General features: G+C 44.6%; 1 non-coding gene across 1 annotated transcript; it reads right to left on the reverse strand.

Moving 5' to 3' along the window:
* Positions 1–4,095: 4,095 nt before the first annotated feature.
* On the reverse strand, positions 4,096–4,286 carry LOC148808702 (U2 spliceosomal RNA). Its single transcript, XR_016087968.1, has one exon. It is a non-coding gene; the product is annotated as a U2 spliceosomal RNA (small nuclear RNA).
* Positions 4,287–21,375: the final 17,089 nt, after the last annotated feature.

Below are 21,375 nucleotides of genomic sequence, written 5' to 3' on the forward strand. Positions count from 1 at the left end.
GTACTTTCCAGTTGAGGCCACAACAGAGTGAATCAGGAACCCCTTTACTTTTGATGTCGTAGGAATACAACATCAAAACGATGTCGACCCAACCTACGACCCAAGGATCTGACCTGTGCTGAACAAGAGAAGTAACTCGAGTTATCATCTGATGCGACTTTGATGTCAGAAATGAAATGACAGTCACAGTTGGATTTCTGGATCCAAAAACAGAGTGAATATCCAGCCCTCTTATTAAAGTCTGTGTGGTTTTCGATGCCTTTTGCTATTATCTACCTTTTGTGAGAAAGAAGAAAAAAGAAAGAAAACAACGTTTCGGACACGGAGCCTTCTTCAGCTTTCTTCTTCTTCCACACCTGAAGAAGGCTCCACGTCCGAAACGTTGTGTTACGTTCTGTGTTGTAGACACACTGACTCATCTTTCCCTTCTAGATGTTGTTTAAACCATTTCCTAGCATGTTCGTAATGCCACGGCAGTGCTTCCGCTTTTGGGTCTAGGTTCGATACTAGATTCAAGCTTTACACAAAACAGAAATGAAAATTATGTCCAGTTTCAGGGGGATGTTGGGAACACTCCTCCCTTCCTCTCCTATTGTCCTGTACATGTCTGCCCTTTGTATGTATTCATATTTGTTGTTCCAGATAAAATTAAAAACTATTCTGACAGCCTCTTTCCTGAATGTCGGAGGCAGAGGGAAACTGTACGCTAAAAAGATAAGAGTGGACAAGATGTCTGTTTTAACTACTGCTATCGTTCCTGTATATGACAGTTGTATACTTTTCCAGTGACCCAGTTTTATTTTCAGAAATCTTAGTTTTACTATCCAGTTTAACCATGGTGACCCATGCATTTAAAAAAACTTTCCCCAAAAAAGTCCCCCAAAACTTTAATAGGCCCAGATACTAACTTTAATCCACCCGGTGTCTCTTTCCTGTTTCTCCATGTGCCAAAGTATTTTATTTTGCTTTTCCCGATGTTGAGCCTCGAACCTGTTGCTTCTCCGAAATGTTCACGGATCTCAAGTGCCCTCATCACTCCCCTGTCTGAGTCTAATAGCAAGACTGTCGTCTGCGTAAGCCGCAAGTTAAGCTTGCTGGCCCCTACTGCTGGGAATCATTATACCTGTTATTTCTTTATGTGACCTTATTATTTTTAACATTGGTTCTAGGCAGATTACGTATAGTAAGGGTGACAGAGGGCACCCTTGCCTTACTCCCTTCTTGATGGCAACCGTCTCTCCTAAAAACCCATCGATGTTGACTCGAGTTCCAACACTGATATACAAATGCCGCAGCCCACCAATAAATTTTCCCCTGAAACCAAATCTTTCTGAAACTTGCCATAAAAAACTGTGATTGACATAATCAAAAGCTTTCTCCTGGTCTAAGCTTATTAAAATTAGTGGTAAGTGCCTATCTTCGACCCAAATTATAATATCTCTGATCAAGTGTAAATTCCAAAGTAACGTACACTCTTTTACTTCACAAGTTTGATCATCCCTGATAACCTCTGATAACGCCTCCTGTAGTCTTAGACAGAGGACTTTCGCTAAGATCTTATAGTCTGTTGTTAACAATTGAATAGGTCTCCAATTTTCAAGGCATGTCCTATCATCTTTCTTATACAACAGAGATAGCACACTGGTCCTCATAGTTGTGCCCAAATGTTCCCCCTTTAAGAATTCTGTATAAATGTTTAAGAGTGTGTTTTTGATCGAAGGCCAGAAGGTTTTGTAGAATTCCTTTGGAAGGTACCTTCTTTTTACTCAAACTAAAAAGTGCCTGCTCAACCTCTTCCAGGGTCAACTCCTCTTCTAAGCCAATTTTACTCTCCACTGCAATCCTTAATTTATAGTGTATCTAAAATCATGTCTGTATTCTCCAGAGTTGGCACCTCCTTAAATAATTCTCTGTGAAAATTAGTGGCTTCTCTTACCATCTCCTTCGCGTCTCTAGTGACACCCCCATCCTTCATCTGGATACTGTCAAGTATCATCCTTTTATGGTCTTTTCTCACCATTTAAATAAGGTAGAATTGCCCTCCTCAATCTCTAGAGCATGGTTCTGAGGCTTAAAGAGAAACCCTTTAGTTTTCTCCATATACAGGTTTTTCAACTCATTTTTGGTTCTTAAAATTTCCTCTTTCTCCACATGCACACCACCACTCTTCCTCTCATACAAACCAGTGAACTTCTGTTGTACTTTGGAGATTTGCTCCTTTTCCTCACCCCTCCTCTTCCCGCAATATCTAATTGATGCTCCCTTTATTCTTTGTTTGGTGTTTTCCCACCACTCCATTGCTGAATCAAATAGGGTCCTTCTTGCTTCCCATTTTTTTTCTAATTGGTCTTTATTAGTATTTTAAATTAGTCTTTTACTAAAAATTCTGTATTTAACTTCCAGAAACTGGGTCCGAAGCTAACCTTATCACCCTCGAATTCTACTTTAACTAAATCATGATCCAAAAACCATGGATAAACTTTGTGACAGCAGGATGTAGTCCAGTCTCTTTTCTGAGCCTTGGCTATTACTCCAAAGTGGGCACCCTCTTCCTCCACTGCTCTGCCTTACACTATCTAGGTCATAGTTTTGGAAAAGGGAGCAAATCCTCCTAGTTCCTTCTGTCCTACTACTGTCAAGGTCCTCATTTAAGTCTCTCCCTAGTATGATCTTCCTATTTGTCAAAAATAAAGGCTCTATCCCTGTAAAGAAGTCTCTCCTTAATCTTTTCTGTGCCGGACACATTTATTAGTCTTAGATTCTCGCTCCCCACCTGTCCATCCACTACTAGTATTCTTCTGGGTGTCACAACAAAGGAGTTTGCTAGTTTAAAACATTAATTTCTAATAAGAATGCCTACTCCTGCAGAATGTACTCCACTCCTATACTCCACTCTGAGATGCCCTCCCCCCATTCTTTGGTAAAACGCCTGCTGTCTTCCACACCCTAAACAAGAACTTCCTGTTGGAAGAGAAAGTCAGCTTTCAAATCCTTAAGGAAATCAAAGACTGCAATCCTCTTACTATATCTTCTTAGCCCTCTTACGTTTATGGCACACACCGAAAGGTTATCCATTAGGACTAAGAAGGCTATCTTAAGTCACTGTTCCCTTCGATTTCTGAGAAAGGCTCCGGAGTTGGACACTCCACAGAGCTAACCGAACTCATGTTCATGAAAGATGGAATACACAGGATTGCAAGAGAGTATGTCTCCAAACTTGTTTCTTTGACTACTTTTCTAGAAAGTTCTTCCAGCCCCTCCTTCCTCCCCCTCCTTTTCCCCTCTCTTTATCTGGGTTACTGACAGAATCCCATATTCTATAGATCTCTGGAGAGTTGTTCCCAACTCAAACAGCATGGCTTATCCTTCTCAAAAGTCCCTCTGGACATTCCAACCTTCACGGTTCCGACTCCGACTTCAAAACGAAGTGCACTAAATACTTCAATTGTCCCTCACGGGAAAATGAGTGCCCAGCCTTCAGCTGGAGCGATTCCGGCTTGATGGAAAAGGTCTTCCTGGTGTTCCGCTGCTCCTGCTGCCCCCTGACATCTAGTCTTCTCTCCGCACGTCCTCATGTCACCTTCAGGCCATTTTGGTAAATCGTACAGCCGCGGTTAGGCCACGTACTGCATGAAAAGTGATGCCCCAAAAGGCGGACCGCTGGCGCACAGTGGTGCAGGCTGACTCCTCTGGAGCCCGGTACACACTCAGCTGCCGGCCGCCTGGACAACAACTGAAGCCGCAGGGGGGGGGCTCCAGCCTCCTTAGCTTAGGCCCCTCCCACCACCAGCAGCTGTGCCGAGCGAGCTGCAAGCGAAAACAGACCGTCAGCACCTGCGGGCAAAGGCAAGGGGCAGCTCTCTCTGGGGAGGGGGACATGCACTGCACCACACCACACCTGCCTCCCTAAAAAAAAAGATTATACATTTTTTGGGGGAAAACGCATAGGAGCTGAAAAGGGGGCCTGCCTGCTTGCCAAGAAAGTTGAGACGCGAGAAAGTGCACAGAGGGAGGACGGAAAAGGAGACAGAGACATGGAGAGAGAGACACAGACGGACGTGGGATGAGACTCGAGCAGAAGGAGCTCCAGTCCACCTTGCTTGCATTCCCGGAGGCGCTGCAATACCGGGCCGATGTGTGGAGAGGACGGCGCAAGCTCCTGATCCAGCTCCCTGTTCCAAAAGCGGTTTAATATGTAGTCCCCCGATGGGGGACGTATCAAGATATTAAACATTTTTTTTTTACAAAATATACTTTATTTCCATAATACATCTCAAAAAAGGAAACATTCTCACAAATAATATACATAGCATGCAGTAAAAAACTTTTTGAACAGCGGTGATTGTCCGTTATCAATCTATGCAAGTGGATGACGGGGACGGATTTGTGCAATTAAAGAGTCCCTCCAAGCCCTACCACTTGCTTGTGTCCGTTAGTCCCTGTACAGGGCCCAAAGTCCTTTCCAGTACATCATCCTCCTTCTGAGGTTTGCCAGGATCTTCTCCAGCTCTCTTGCTCCCCACTCTGCTGTGCCAGATGAGAGTGTTCCTTGCATCCCACAGGCCTTTTTTTGTAAGGGACAGTAGTAGCCAGAGTAGGAACTGCGTCCCCTTGTCCAATCCAGTTGGTGCCAGCCCAAGCAGAATGTACTGGTAACAGAGCACAGCTCTCACTCCCAGGAGTTGCATGGTGTTGTCCATTCTGCCCCACACTGCCTTGGAGAAGGGGCAGCTCCAGAACACATGCTCCTGAGTCTCCTCGACGAAACACGTGTCCCGGGGGCAATGCGGATTCCTGGTAAGCGAGTGTCTGTAGAGGACCTCTCTGGTGGCCAGTCTCTTGTGTACGGCCATCCAGTTGAGGTCCTTCAGTTGATTGTCCAGTTCTTTAGGCTGCATCCTTTCCCAGACTTGTCTGGGAACTTGCAGCCTTTCGTCGGCGACCAGATGCCCCCTCACCTCTTTGTACAGGGCTCTGTGGTTGGTGCAGAGCTCCGGCTGTCTCGTGGCCTCGTACCTCCTGCTCCACTTGACAGCGTGGGTGTAGAACTTCGGTCGCCTCTCTGCCTTGGGCCCAGTGTTTGACCACTTAACCAGGTGCCTCATCGGGATGGAGAGCTACAGTCTGACAAAGTACTGGTACTTATGGCCAATGGGCTCTTGCAGCACCTGACAAAGGTTGCAGAAAAAGATGCAGTCGAGTTTCAGGGGGAAATGTGGAACTCAGTTGCACTCATGAGTTTCAAATTGACAAATAATGATTTTAGGAGTTCAACAGTCTGACGGCAGAAAAGAGAAGTTCAAGGGTAAAAGAAAAGCCATCCAATCACCACACAAATGTTACACTAAAAATCATATTTCCAATGCAAACGCAAATATGCCTTTCAACTTTATACATTATATGGTACAGATTCATAGCTGCCATCGCTTCATGTCTCCTTCCTTTTCCTGAGGAAATTTCTCTACCCCCTTCCTCGACTGGCTGGCACATCTGGTTCCTCGTGATGTACTCGTACCTGCCGCCCTAGACGAAGCTGAAGATCATCCCTTGCAGCGCTCATCTGAGTCTGGCCGGCAGTGGGTACACCACCGCCAGGTAAACCAAAGCCAGCAGGATGTCGTCACTTTTCCTGTGTAGGACAGCAACCGCGTTTTCCACAGACCCAGCTTCTCGTTCACCTTGGCGATTCTCTCGGTCCAGTTGCTGGTCTCATTGTTCTGGCTCTAAAAGGAAACACTCAGTATTTTGAGGAGCTCCGTGCAGAGCTCGAGACCCTCCGGCGCCGTCATCCTGTCCTTCCAGTCTTCTTATCCGAAGAAGATAAGAACTGATAAGAACAGATTTTTTTTTACAAAACTTTTATTCAAAACACAGCAAAATCATCACGTCAGTCACACCTCACCATACAGTCTCAAGAGGGCAAATAACATTTTCACAATTCAACAATCAATACATGAAATCACAAATCAAAAAGATTCTTCCATTTTTCCTTTGCGGCAAAGTAACCCCACCTCCAAACATCCCTTAGAACCCTCCCTCGCACCATCCCCTTAACCCTCTCCACCACCCGTTTCACAGACCACACAACATTCCGCTTGGCTAGCTCTTCTCTTGAATCCCACACCACCTGTTTTACTAGACTAACAAACAACCAACCCAAAATCCCACTGTACATGGAACATGGGTACACCTAAACCCCCATCGAACTACATCAAAGGACAGAACAAAGGAAGAAGGCGAATTCAGCAAAATATCATGACAATTCTCCCATACTTCTTGAACAAAATTACACTCCCAGAAAGCGTGCCGCACAGTCTCCTCCCCTGAGAACCCCTCTGTTGGACAGTTTTTAATCTTAGATAACTTATGCCTATACAACACTTGCCGTAATGGCAACCTGTCATGGACTATTCGCCAGTTCAAGTCCATCAATCCATGGTCCAAACCTTTAGGCTGCACTCGGGCTCACACATCCCAACGGTGCCCAACACTGCCAGGTTAACCTTTTTAGCCCCCATTACCAAACTATACAGCTGCTTGTGACTTTCGCGAACGTCCCTGTCCTCAAAGGGAAAAAGCTCCCTCCTCATCTCCCGTGCTCTCCCATAATGGACTCAAGCAGGAGCAGCATGTGGCCTTACATTCATCCACCCATACACAGACCTCATACATGCCTCAAACCACAAACACACAAAACTCTTAAACCACCCCTCAACCCCACCACCAAGGACTTTACACAGCCCTGAAAAGAAACTACAATCTAGTTTCAGCAGCAAATCTGGAACCCCCCACCCTCCCTCACTAACATCCATGTACATAATATCCCTCTCAATGTATTCATACTTCCCTCCCCACGTAAACTCAAAAACCATCCGGGTCAGCAGTCTCCTGAATGTCTTCGGCAGTGGATACACATAAGCCAGATACACCAAGGCAGGCAGTACGTCAGCCTTCAACACAACCACCTTCCCCACAAAGGATAACCTGGAGGGGAGTAGTTACCTATACCAGCATTGCTCAAGAACTCTTCTATGTTGGCCGCATCCTGTGGTGGGCCTTCGTAACTACTTGTGCTACTCGGGGAGCTAGGAGACCAGGCGAGGCTTTTGCTGACCTCCGTTCCACCCCCTAACTCTCCTATATCCCCCCAATTCCCACTCCCTGGGGCTGGGGATTCCAAGTTAGCGCCTTCTCTTTACACACCCCCTCACCTTCTACTACCTTGGATATTAACCTGGGAGGCGAGAGCGACTCCCCTCCAGCTTTCTCCTTCAACTTCCACTTCCATTTTTTCTTTTTTCCTATCACCAGTTCAAAACCATCTCCCTCCCCTCCTTCCTCTTCTACTATACTGCCATCTTCACTCATTTCAGACTCTCACTGACTCCCACTCCCTTCCCCCTCCTCCTCCCTTAACCCCTCCTTTCCACTGACTTCCACCCCATTCCCCCTCTGCCCCTTACAAGTTCACTTGCCTCCTCCCCGTCCCTTCCACCTACAGCTATGCCTTCCCCTACCTCACTCCCCTATCCTCCACTAACACCTTGACTTCCTCCCCTCTATCTCTACCTGACTCACCCCTTTCTGGCTTACCAGCCTCCTCCCTTACATTTCTCCCAACCACACTCTCTTTCTTGCCCCCGCCCCACCAGTCTTTCCCGCACCCCCAGCATCCTGTCTTCTGTCCTCCTCCTCTTCTTCTGCCTCTTCATCAACTGGGAATTGCTCCAAATACCTATTATGAAGAACTATTACCTGTTCCGGTTGTCGGTCCCAACAGTCCTTAAACAGGTGCTCAGCTTCATTACATAAGGAACACCTTGGCCCTTATCACACAGTCCCTTATCTCGTGCTCCTCCCCCCTGCATCTCCGGCAAATCATCTTATTACATTCTGCCGCCAAATGGCCACCACATCTTCAGCACAATCTCGGCTGTCCTGCATAAAATAGAAACACCTGATTGGATCCCAAAAAGTTTGCCGGTGGATGTCTAAAACCACCCCTCGACATGTCATCTGTCCGGAATCTGTACTGCCAATGGCCAGTCCAGATCCCCAGACCGTCTTGCACCCTCTGTGCCTCACTCAGGGTGTCTACATACCGATGCAAGAAGGCATATAAATCCGTTTCTGACACAAGAGGCTAGAAAAAGCCGTAAAGATGCATAACTTTTGCATAAAGCCACATTAAAAAGCCGTAAAGATGCATAACTTTGCACACAAAACACCTCCTTCAGATCCAGAACTTGCTTCAATACATGCTGGGAGAAGTCCTCCCTCCCCAACATCAAACCAACATCTCCCAGCCATCTAAACTGGAGCGTGTTCTTCAGTCCAGGCCTGAGGCCAGCGTCCATGTCCAGCAAAAACAAAAAAAAAACCAAAGATGGCAAGAAACTCACCTGGCACTCTGAACAAGCGCCCGTCCTTCTCCGGGAGTCCTTGGAAGCGTCCAAACCCAAAAAGAAGAAAAGAATAATCCAAGCAGAAGAAACAAATCCAACAGAAGAAAATTTTTGGCACAGGCTGACTGCCCTGGAGCCTGGAACTTGCGCAGCTGCCGGCCTCCCTGCAGCCAGAGGCCTGCCACCTGGACTCCGCTCCCCCTCTCTCCTGCCTGCCTGCCAGTCCCGGGTGGGGTCCCTGCTCTTTGATCTTCTGTCAACGGCCCGACAACGACCACAGCCACGGGGGTGCCAGCCTCCTGCTCTAACAGCCAGTCTCCCCCACACACAGAGCCAGTTCAGATCTTTCAGTAGATTATCTAACTTTGCCGGTTGAATTCGAAGCCACACCTCCTTTGTTACTCCAGGGACAGCATTGCTGCTCTCCCTCCTTACTAGCTTGTACATCTGCCTCTGCCTCAGTGTAGTCAGCCCTTCCCTCACTGCCTGATCAGACTTTAGCCAGTGTACTGCCTATAATGCCATGGCAATTGTTCCGCTTTAGGAGTGACGTTTGTCCATGTCACCAGATGTCTCATTACTGGTGCAAACCAAAGATGCTCAAAGGAGCTGCAGTTATGTGACGGGTTCTCATGCAATTATGTACATACTGTACACTGGAAATAAAGACACAGTCCAGTTTTAAAGGGATGTCTGGCATTTCTTTCCTCCATCCTCTAACAGTCGGTACATGTCTCTTCGCTTAATATACTCATATTTTCGCCCCCACATAAAAGTGAAGACTGTCTTGACTACGTCTCTCCGGAGGCGAGCTGGCATAGGATACACCACTGCTAGGTGGAAAAGCAATGGCATGACATCTTCCTTTAGTACCAGAACTTTCCCTATGAAGGACAGCGATCTTGTTTGCCATCTCCCCAATTTCTCTCTCACCTTTCTCAGACGTTCCCCCAGTTTAATTTGACCATACTTTCCTTATGAAACTGTACTCCTAGCACCCTCACTGGGGTCGTCATAACTGTTAATCCACCTATCGCCTCCGTTCTATCTCTCCATGTCCTATAATATTGAATTGTACTTTTGCTTTTATTCGACATAGAACCCGTGCCCTTTGCAAATCCCTTCTCTATGCTTAGTGCCTTTTGCAGACTTCCTTCTGTACTAAGGAACAGGGTGATGTCGTCCACATAGGCCCCTACTTTGACTTCATGTCCTCCACTTCCAGGGACCAGAACCCCACGCACGCCTGGGTCTTTCCGGATTTGCTCTAAAATGGGTTCAGCATATGCGATGTACAACAAAGGGGATAGCGGACAACCTTGACGCACTCCACATTTAACCGGTATTCCTCCGCCTAACCTGCCATTAACACACACCCTAGTTTCCACCTTCCTATAGAATGTTTGTAACCAAGTGACGAATTTCTCACTTACCCCCATTCTTCTCAGTGTCTCCCATAGGACAGCATGGTTCACCCTGTCAAAGGCTTTGTTTTGGTTCAAGTTCACCAACATTAATGGCAGTTTTCTATCTTCAACCGATTCCAGCGTGTCTCTGATCAGCTGCAAATTCCAACTTATTTTCCTACCTGCAACTCCGCAACTCTGGTTTCCCTGCACTAGAAACACCATTACCTTCTTCAGTCTTCGTCCCAGTATCTTTAATCTGCACATTACAGTTGTAACGGCCTCCAATTATCTAGGCTAGTCTTGTCCCCTTTCTTTTATAAATCAGAGCCAATATCCTAGTTCTCATAGTTGGTCCCATCACACCCTGTTCCAAAATTTCAGTAAATACCTCTGACAGCATTGGCTCCAACCTTTCCCAAAACATCACATAAAGCTCGGTTGGTAACCCATCCACCCCAGGGACTGTGCCCTTCCGCAACCCTTCCAGTGCCTCCTTCATTTCTACAGTTGTTATTGGGCTGTCCAATCCTTCCCCCCCATCTAACTTCACACTCACACCAGTCATCAACCTGTCGCGCATGCCAATATCCACCTTTATTCCTGCAAACAGTTCAGTGTAGTTTTCAGTAGCACAGTCAAACATTCCTGCTTCGTCCTCGACTAATCTCCCTCCCTTCTTCAGAAGACCATTACAGTGGTCTCCTGCTGCGCTCTCACCGAGCCAAACAACAGGGGTGAGCATTGTTCCTCTCCTTCCATTCGTGTACCTCTCAGCCTAAAAAGATGGTCCTTGGCCCACTGGAGTTCTGAGCCATTTTGTTCTGTGAGTTGTCCTGACTTTGGATCACTTTCTACCCCGCACGTTTGGTCCCGGCTGATCACGTCAGCTAGTACTCCTTTCAGGCGGTTCACCAACACCTTGGCGATTAGCTTGCAATCCACACAGAGCAATTACAACGGCCTCCAGTTCTTTAGGTCCGTTGCTGACCCTTTCTTGTACAGCAGCGTGAGGATGCCTTCCCTCATCGAGTCACTCATGATCTTTCTACAGAAGATTTCTTCCGTCACCTGCATCAAAATGGGCCCTACAACATCCCAGAATGTGCGGTAGAATTCAGCGGGTAACCCGTCTCTACCTGGAACCTTACCTAGCTTCATGCTTAGTAAAGCATCACCAAGTTCTTTCAGGCTGATTGGTACCTCCAGGTGCTCCTGGGCCTTTTTGGGTATCTGTGCCACGATGTTATCTAATAACGTTGTCCCCATGAGTTCATCTACTGGGTTTTGGGAAAAGAGAAGCTTATAATAGTTCCTCACTGCTTCCAACATCTCATCGCTACCAGGTACTATCCTCCCCCCTTGGGTCTGGATGCCTGCCATCACTCTCTGCCTTTGTCTCTGCCGTATTTGGCAGAAGAAGAAGCTGGAGCATGTTTCATGTGCTTGTAAGTACTTCACATGAGCTCTAAACAGGTACTTTTTTGCCTTTTGTTCATAATAACCTCATAGTTTAGCTTTTGCCGTTGAAATAGCCTCCAAACTCACCACTGTGCCCTTATTACTCTGAGAATATAAGCTATTCAGTTCTTCCTGCAGTTTCCTACCCTTCTGCCATTCTCGCTTGAGTCTTACTAAGAAGTAAGCTCTCAACTCCCCCCTAATCTTCTTCTTCAACTGCTCCCACCAGTCAATCAGGGAAATACCTTGCTTTCTCTCCTTCCACCACTTACACAGTTTAGATCTCATTAGACTGACATACTCTGCTTCCTTCAGAGTCTCCGTGTTCAGTTTCCACACCCCACATCCAAACTGATTGTTTAAATGTGGAACGTGAATCTCCACCTGGGCATGGTCTGAAAACCCAACTGGCTGCACCACCACCTTCTCCACAAGTCCCCCTGTGAAGCAAAAACATAGTCAAGGCATTTTGCAGTGCCCTGAGCGCTCCTCCACGTGGCCCCGGCTTTCCCCTTTGCTGTCCGAAAGGCACAGTCAAAAAGGCCAAACTGAGATAAAAGGAGGTTAAGTTGACTCGCCCTTCTTGTCCTGGAGATCGACATTAAAATCCCCTCCTATAACAATCCACTTGTTAGTCAGGCAGACGGGGTCTTTAAAGAAGTCTGCCCGTAAAGTGCCATTGCCGGGGCACACACACACACACACACACACACACACACACACACACACACTGGAAGCTACTAACACCAAAACAAATATCGAAAACCAACACTCTCCCAGGCACTACATTCTCACATCTTTCTACCATACAATCGTTATTACCTAGTAAGATTCCTATGCCAGAGGAATGGACTCCACCAATATTCCACCGTGAGTCTCCTCTATCCCACTCCCGTGTAAACTGTACAACATCACTCTCATCTTTTAAGTGGACCTCCTGCAGCAGACAGATGTCAAAGCACATAGTTTTCAGGTAAGTGAACACCGCCGTCCTCTTAAACGTGTTCCTTAACGCACGTACATTTAATGTTAGGATCTTCAGCATTAGGGTTATAACAAGGACTCTGAGTACTGGCGTAGGAACGGCATCAGCTCCATATAAGCCTGACGCACAGCCACCCCTCTTTGCCTCCTTAAAAACAGACTTTCTATCCCCCCACCCATTCACAACCCACTGTCACCCCCATGAGCGCCTTCATTCCACGGTGAAAACTTGACGCCCGGGTTGGGTACTGCATGTTCCCATTCTTCCATGCACAGTGTTCTAGGAACTGCACAGGAGCTTCCAAAGTCTTCCCCACCATGTTAGCATGTCTTTGGACCCCGTTCTCAAACATTTCCTTAAATTCACCTTTATCCTTTATTAACTAGATCCACCAGTAACACCTTCTTATTGATTGCCTCCATCCGATTGAGCCCCTTTAGTGTTGTAATTTCCCCACCAAAATGCCCACATTGCACCGCAATCCCTGCCCGAGATACCAGTTACTCATCAAAGTGCAACCACTAAATTCAGTCTTAGGCCAAACTAACTTATTGGCCTTTTCGTCCCATTTACAGTAAGCCTTGAACCTCAAGGGTACCTCCGCAAATATACAGACCTCAGACTATTCTCTCTGCCGGATAACCTGTGGCTGCATACATTCTTCCAGGGCCTCTGCCGAAACCAGTGTCTCTTTGGTTTCTGGAATGCAAGATCTAGAAGACACTTCCAGCCCTGACATGGGTTCCTGCTACACTCTCAGACCCCTGTGATGAGCCATCGGTCTGGGCCAGCGAATCTTTAGCCATCTCCTCCAAAAATTCCAAGGGCCCTTTGCCCGGTTTCTTCACTAAAGAAGACGTGTGACTTGCTGCCTTCCTTTTCCCAGTCTTCTTGATGATGGTGGTGTCCATGTCCTCCTCGTCTTCCATATTATCTGCCCAATTACACTCTTTTCTCCACAGGGTCAAGACTTGGTTCTTCCACCATCGCCCGCAAGCACTCCAGTGGGTCGTGTGTGACTCCCATGTCTTCCCTCTCTGCACCATCCGGATCTGAAGCTTCTGTTTGGCCGTGGTGATCTTCCTCAAAGGTGAGTTCTGCCGTCGTCTGCCTGCAGCTTGTCTCGTTACGCACCTGTCACTCTCTCCTGGTTCCATCTCCTCCACGATGGTGTCACCAGCACAGACACCGGCTTCTCGATTGGCACAGCTGCAGGGTCCTTCACGTGACGAGCCGAGGACGTGCTTGCTGTAGGTATGCTGCCGGTGACAGCAGCAACTTGTAGAGATGCCCAGAGCCCCCACACAAATTGCATTTGGGCTCAGATCTGCATGTCAGTGCACTGTGACCTACTTCATCGCATTTCCTGCACACCTGGACCTTGCAGTCCGAAGCATAATGACCTCTCTGCCCATAACGCCTACATTCAAAATGTTGCTCTGGGTAATACAGGTAATACAGGTAATACAGGTAGCCTCTTTTTACCCCAATTGTGAAGGACACAGGGTGGTGTAAAAGCCTGTCCTCTGCTTTGGGGTCAGCTCTGAAGCGAACCATGTACTTTCTCTTCCTGTTCCATATTTTCTTCCTGTCAAGTATCTTTACCCCAGTATCCTGCACATCCAAAAACCTTTTTAGGAAGTTCACAATGTCATCTTTGAACATGAACATGTCATAGGGGCTAAACATATGGACCCATAAGGGCCTCAGCTCACGAGCAAACAGTGGCTCGAGTAAAAAATTTACAAAAGGCTCTTCTTGTCTACGTGCAGTCAGTATGGACCACACCTTCACACACGGGTCAGGAGATGACAGTGAAAGATCAAAAATGTTCTTACCCAGGAAGCTCTGGAGGCAATAAACATCTTCCGGTTGCAAGGGCAGGTACTTGAAGATAATGTTGTCCTCAAAGGCATCCCTCTCAAAGTCCTTTTCGAAAGCTTCTTTCCGTAGCACGAAACATACCATGTACCTTGGCTTTGCATTCTTGATGGCCGAAGTCTTCTCCATTTTCAGCAGTATGGCCAGAATCCTCTCCCCCACAAAAAAGTCTAGAAACTCAAGCTGTGGTCAGGCCACACACTTGGGATCTTCGCCAAAAGAGTGAGAAGCGATGCCCGATACTGTTGTAGACAAACATGTGGGGGTCCCTCTTCCAGACCGTGGCATTGGCTGCCTTCTCTGGGATCCAGAGGTGGCCACCACAGCTGGCTAGTGGCATTCCTGCATCAGGCAGCCGCCTGGACTCCACTCCCACTGTTGCCCAGCTTCCAGCCTGATATGCGGGCCTTGATCTTCTGTCAATGACCTGACAATGACCGCAGCCCCAGGGGGTGACTACTTCATTAGCTAAGGCTCCTCCCACAAGCAGCAGCATCTACTGACCTGCAGGCAGAAACAGAGCAGCAGGTAAGGAAATGACAAACTGGCTTTCAGGTCACACATATTTACCTCCCTACCAGACAAAGGACAGAGAAAGGAAAAAGGAAGAGCATCAGTCCCCTTTGCTTGCGTGGTTTGTCACTGGACCTTGAGAGAAGGTAGTGCACCATTCATGAAAACATAATACCATGTCTATGCATAGCAAGCTCCTGATCAATTTCCCTGTTCCAAAAATCTGTTTAATATGTGGTTACCCATATGGGGGACATTTTGGATATTAAACTGAAAAGAAAAGATTTAAAAAAATGTTTATTCCAAACAGTCAATTACAAAAATACAGAACAAAAATACAACCATCCAACTACAGACCCTACAACCTAATCCCCATCCATCTTTCCCTTGCAGCAAAATGACCCCATCAATGTACATCCTGGTACACCCTAAACTGCACCTCCCCCCACCCCCAACTCACTGCTTCACCAAGTCAACCTAGCTCTACAACTCTTGAATAAATTATATGTAAAGACGTAAAGTGTAAAAACCTGTGTACATTCTTTCAATGTTACAAAGCAGACAGAAACATGAAATAGACAGTTTAACAGACTACAAATCATGAACAACAAACTTTATTATTTGAAAACACATTACCTAAAATATGAATTATCACTTAATGGCATTTATAACTATGTGAATGTATATGAACTAATGATCTGTTAATCATTATTTAATTCAGGTGGGTAGCTGCGTCAGCATGCGTAGGCTGCAAAGGAACAAGTAAGAGGTTTATTCCATGCTGAAAAAAAGAAGAAAGAGAAGAAGGCTCCACGGCCGAAACGTTGTGTTCTCTTTCTTCTTTTTTTCAGCATGGAATAAACCTCTTACTTGTTCCTTTGCATCATTATATAATGTTTGTTAATGACTCATTAATGAAAGTTATTATAAAGTGTTGCTGATATTTTTAACTGCCAAAATTCTTTAGTTGTGTGGTTCAATGTTAATATAACTTATCATTTGACATGAAATCGGCATCGGCACTTGTATGTATTCTTAGAAAAGGATACAACATTATAGTTTTTTATGAAGTTTATAGACTGCGTATAGTTAGAACAAGCACAAACATTTCCAAAATATCTACTGTAAGTTACAGAGGTGAAGACTTTGATGCACAAAATGTTTATGGAGGTGGTGGAATACTGTGTGTGCTTAGTGATTTAGCCATCACTACCATCTACTGTATGTACATTAGGTATATGTTATGCATGAGACTATATGAGACCAAATGACTTTAAAGCCACTATAGTACAGCATGTGTGAAATATATTTTTTAATATCAATAGTTAGATTGTTTCCCGATTACTTGTTGCTAAAATTTGCATTACTTTAGGTATATATTATGCTATACTTCCGTTTTTATTTTCAGCATAAAAAAATTTCCCTTTAGTTGTAAAATTTCATATTAATATTCCAAGGGGATTTAAACATGCACAGTAAAGAAAAAGACTAAATGAAGCAATCGTTTCACTAACACCTAACGCACCACAAGTGACATCTCTCGATCGTCTTTGGCCAGTGAACCACACTTCCCTGCCGTACTGCAGTGCTGTGTGGCACCACTAACGCAGTAATAAGGAGTGGCTGCATCTGTACAGGCTTTTGAGTTACAGCTCTGTAGAATGTAGGCCTCTGAGATTTTTTTGTATGCAGTGTAACGTTGTATGATGTGTAAATTTATGCATTGTTTAGTTGCATTATTTTAAAATAAATCTGTTTGTTTGCCCTAGTTTGCCTCTGGTTTTATTGCACATCTGCCTGACCTGCACTAGAGAACATCATGAAGTCGCATGACAGCAGGAGCCTCAGGCTGGAATCAAACCCCAAAGCAAAAGAGCTGAGCGACATGGTTCCAGAGGGTCTTCATGAATATTAAATATTCGGTACAAGCAGCAAAGGAAATTAAGAAGATGTAGATGGAATTCAAGACTGGACAAACCCCTGGCAGATAACTTTTAATATTGCATAAGTCTGCATACAGGAAGCAGAATCACACCATACAGAAACATACTTCTATATACTTCTCATACCCTTAAGTAACAAAAAAAAAAACAGTGGTGCAACCAGTGGTGCAACAGTGGTGCAACCACTAAATTCAGTTTGTCAACCGTTCGTGCTGACACTTTGAGAATCAGAGAGACTTGTGATGTCAGACACATTCAGATACACTTTAATAAGTCATCTTTTGTGTGAATAACTGTGCAGTCTGCTGCAGGGCAACACCTAACCCTGCCATACACTGTGCTGATCTGAAAAGGAATAGAGACCTATAAACTGGATAAAGTGATCATACTGGTCTGAATGCCACTGTGTGCTGTGCTGGTAAAAATATAAAACTATTCTAGAACCGTTTGAGAACTTTTTAAAACAATTAGCTCACTTTAAACACTGACACCTTCTCTGTCCATCATAGTAATTAGCTGCCTACACTTCTTTTACATAGTGCTGTAACAGAGAGAACTTGAAATGTTCAAGAGACTGATTTTGCTTTGGCACCTACTTGCAAAGATTGAGCTTGAAAGTCTTTTATTATACAAGATGTGCAAGAAGCCAAGATCTCTGAGCTGTATTGAAGTGTGTTCAGGTCCTGAGCCACACTCAGCTCTACAGCAAGACCAGAACTGACATCCAAACTTAATGTCCACAAAGGGAGATACTCAGCCTGCTCTTAAAGCCCTCCCACAGCTGAAGCTCTTTAACACATAAACTTTGTTCAGCTGTGATCTCCTAGTAACACCTACCTCTCAAAGAGGGATTCCACACCCTGGATGATATTACAATATGTTATTTATTATTGTTGTTATTGACTTGATAAAAATTGACCATTTAAAGCTCTAATTATGGAGGAAGCAGCTCAGAAGCTTTGCTTATTCTTAAAAATGGGATAAAATCTCTGGCAGTGTTTCTGGCCTGTAGTGTCTCAGTCTTGCTCACAGTCTCACATTGGTCACTGATCTCTGATGAGGACCAGCTGATGGCCTGTCACAATTATCTTTTAAGCTCTTGCTGGAAGTAGAACTTAAAACCCTTTACAAACCCTTTTTGTCAAACCCATGTTTTTTTTTTATTTTAGCCTCTGTTGGTGGATTTTGAAAAAGACCTGTTCATTCTGGATTGCAAAATAAATTTAATACTTTAATGAACAGTTTGTACAATCAAAAACCTTGATTAGTAATGATTTAACACAGGAAGTCTATTGGGTCTCTGTAGGTTTTTTTTAACTGCCTCACATTCTTCATCCCATCCACCCTCCTCTGTGCATCTTTTCTTTTATCATCACTGACTATTTCTTCAAGCAATTCAATGTACCTGCACATCACCTGAATTTCTCTTATTTTTTTACTGTTGTTTGCCATTCCAGTGCCATTGATGGATGTTTTTTTCTCTTTGGTCTTTCATCAGGATCTCAGCCTGTCTGGCACACAGAGAGTGTTGTTGGGAATCTTTTGTTTTCCTCTACAACTATTCTATTTGTTCTATCTTCATAAGCACCAAGATAATCCTTGCTGCCTCTCCTTCAGTTTGAAGATAATTGGATGTAATTGACATGGTCATCAGCATAGGACTGATTGTGAACTTGTTCTGGTGCAGTTAGCTAAAAAGAATTGGAGATAATTGTCTGAGCATAGACACTGTACTTTGTTAGAGACCAGGATATTTGCTGATAATAACTACTGTGATGTCCCATAGTGTCATAGTGCTGTAAGGCCTGTGACCCCAATGAGAATAAAATGTTTCACCAAATTATCCATTTGAAGTGAAACTGAGCAAATAGAGGCATCTATTAGCTATATGCTGAGGCTGTACTCAAACCAAGCAATTTAAAGCATCTTTAACATTGAGGAGAAGTTAAAATTAATTATAGGAATGTAAACATTAAATAGAACTAACCTTTCACAACTCTAGAAAATATTCTAATCCGGAAAGGTTTTTCCCTGATAGATACACTTTATACATCTGTTTCAGTGCTCAAAGTTGGCTGCACCACTCTGATCCACATTAATACTGTAGCTGTTAGTTTTGCCTGCAGCTCAACACTTTGACTTTATACATCGTAAACAACAATCAGAAATTTCGTAAACGATTATGGTTTCTAACACTGTGAAACAGTCAGAGCTCATTTGTATTCACATTCCTTAATTTAGGCGAATTAATTGTTTCATTAAAATTGTGTGTGAGTCCTGTAGCAATGTTCTCCTAATAGGCTGCTGTGCCAGTGAGGAAGATGAGAACCAGGGGCAAGAGGAAGACTGGACAAGTGTCTCTTGTCTCTTAAACACCCACATCCAGGATTAATAAAAAAGCTGCAAATTTACAGACTAGAAAATTAAAACACAGATATAAATGAACACGGCATCACTAATACTCTCACTGCACTACCTGTTACTAACTGACAGATTGCATATCTAGTACCTGTTAGTGTCACAGAGGCAATTTCCAACTGGAATGGATATCATCAAACATTTTGTAATATCTCTGGAAGTATAGATAGATAGATCTAGTCTAGCTCTTAAATTGAAGCTAACCCCTTGGGCATCAAATGTAAACCACGTTTCTAACATGTCTTACTGTGCCCACTCACCAGACAGAAATATCCAGAAGAAAAAGACAAAACAAGAAGAAACAGGATTTTTTTATAATAATATAATAATAATAAACTTTATTTTTTATAGCGCCTTTAAAGGTGGCTTCTCAAAGCACTTTACAGGATGACAATAACAATAAATAAGAAGACTACAACAATAAATAAGAAGATTTCACAAGATAAGACACAATTACAATTACAACAATACAACAATAACAATAGAGGAGACCGTGGAAGGTGGTACTAAGAAGAGCAGAGGGGTGAAGAATGGAACCAGTTAAGTAAAGGCTTTTCTGAAGAAGAGAGTTTTGAGTCTGGATTTGAAGGAGTTTAGAGAAGGTGACTCTCTGATATCCTTGGGCAAAGAGTTCCAGAGCTTGGGGGCATAGCAGGAGAAGGCCCTGTCACCCATACAATGTAGACGGGCTTGGGGGACAGTAAGGAGAGCAGAATTTGAAGAGCGGAGGTTGCGAGGTGGGGAGTAGGGCGATAATAGTTCAGACAGGTCTTGAGGTGCCAAGCCATGTAGAGCCTTATAGGTGAGCATGAGGATTTTAAAGTCTACGTGGAATTTGACCAGAAGCCAGTGCAAGGACTCCAGGATTTTTCTTCTTCAAAGATCAATTTTTCACGTTGTGTCCTGAAAAAAAAAAGATGAAAATGCTTGTAGATCTTGCCCTGTGTGTCTCCCAGCCTGGATACAAAATCGAGACAAATTGAACAAATGTATACAATTCAACATATTTTTTATAAAGACAGGACCTGGAATGGTATTGTTCACATACCAGGAAATTTTGTAAAAAGTACCGAAAAATAATAAAAAACTCGAATAGCTATTTCAATTACTTTAGAAAGCCTCCAGAAACTGCTGGAGAGGATGAACTGCAATTCATTGTTTTCAGGGAGTAGCAAAAATTCCTACCTAGGCCTAAGTTCCTACCTTCCCTTCTGGTCAAAACAAAATGAATGACTTAAATTTGATGCTATTAGACCAGCTTTGTCAGAGTTTTCTTCATTCCCATGTGTCTTCCCTTCTCCTTCAGGTCAGGAGGTGTCAGTCCATTTTTTTTTTTAGGTTGGTAGGTGTTGCTGCTGCTTGTGGGCGGGGTCTATGCTAATAAGTTAACCTCCCCCATAGCTGTGGTCATTGTCAGGCCATTGACAGAAGATCAGGGTCCCCGCCAGTACATCTGGCTGGCAGCAGGTGACAGCAGGAGTGGAGGCCAGGTTTCCACCTGCTGTAGGGAAGCCACCAGGAGTGCCTTTGCAGGGCTCCAGAGGTAACGGCCTATACTGCAGTCCACCAGCGGGATGCCTGCTGCTCATTCGCGGGTAGGTCTTATCGTTTTGTCTTTTGTAGAGGATTTTTTTTGCATGTCTGAGTCTTTCAGGCTAGGTGGATGTACTTTTTGGCCGTAAGAAAGGAGGTAGTGAAGGATAGATGTGGAGAGACGGGATGGAGATCAGCCACGAATGGGCCTGCTGAAAGGAGAACCTTTGTAGATGAAGTGCTTCTCGGGACACTTGGTTTGGAGCTGGAGGATGTCTTCTGCCTTCAAGATTTTCCAGGTAAAAAGATCTTTGACTTTGCCTTGGTGTCTGCTGCTCAGGATTCAAGAATAGGGATAGGAAAAAAAGAAAAACATGAGCTTCTAAAAGACTTTTTCATTGAGCGTTTGTTTGCAGGAGAGCTTAGGCCTCTGACAGTACATCTGTTCAATCCATATGTGTTGGAAGAAGATATTTTTAAAAGATTAGTTGATGTACAAGGAACTGTATGATAGGCTTTTTGTATTATCTGGGGCAGCCACTTGTGTGCAGATGTTGTGGAGCAACAGGACATCATGTTGTAGATTGTACTGCAGAGGTGTGTAGTAGATGTGGCACAATAGGTCACTTGTTGTCTTCCTGTGCAGAGGAAATCAAATGTAATTTGTGTGTAAAGACTGTTCACAGAGGGCAAAAGGCTTTGCAGCTGTAAGCAGTAGGGACATTGGCAGACCACAGTCATGTGAGGCCGTCTTGTCTGCACACTGCAATGCATGTTTCTGCAGCAGAATAAAGAAGATGGAGGCACCTGAAGGTTTTTTGAGGGGGTGT

The sequence above is a fragment of the Atractosteus spatula genome, unplaced genomic scaffold, assembly GCF_055471065.1.
Source record: "Atractosteus spatula isolate fAtrSpa1 unplaced genomic scaffold, fAtrSpa1.hap1 Scaffold_2, whole genome shotgun sequence".
Taxonomy (NCBI): domain Eukaryota; kingdom Metazoa; phylum Chordata; class Actinopteri; order Semionotiformes; family Lepisosteidae; genus Atractosteus; species Atractosteus spatula.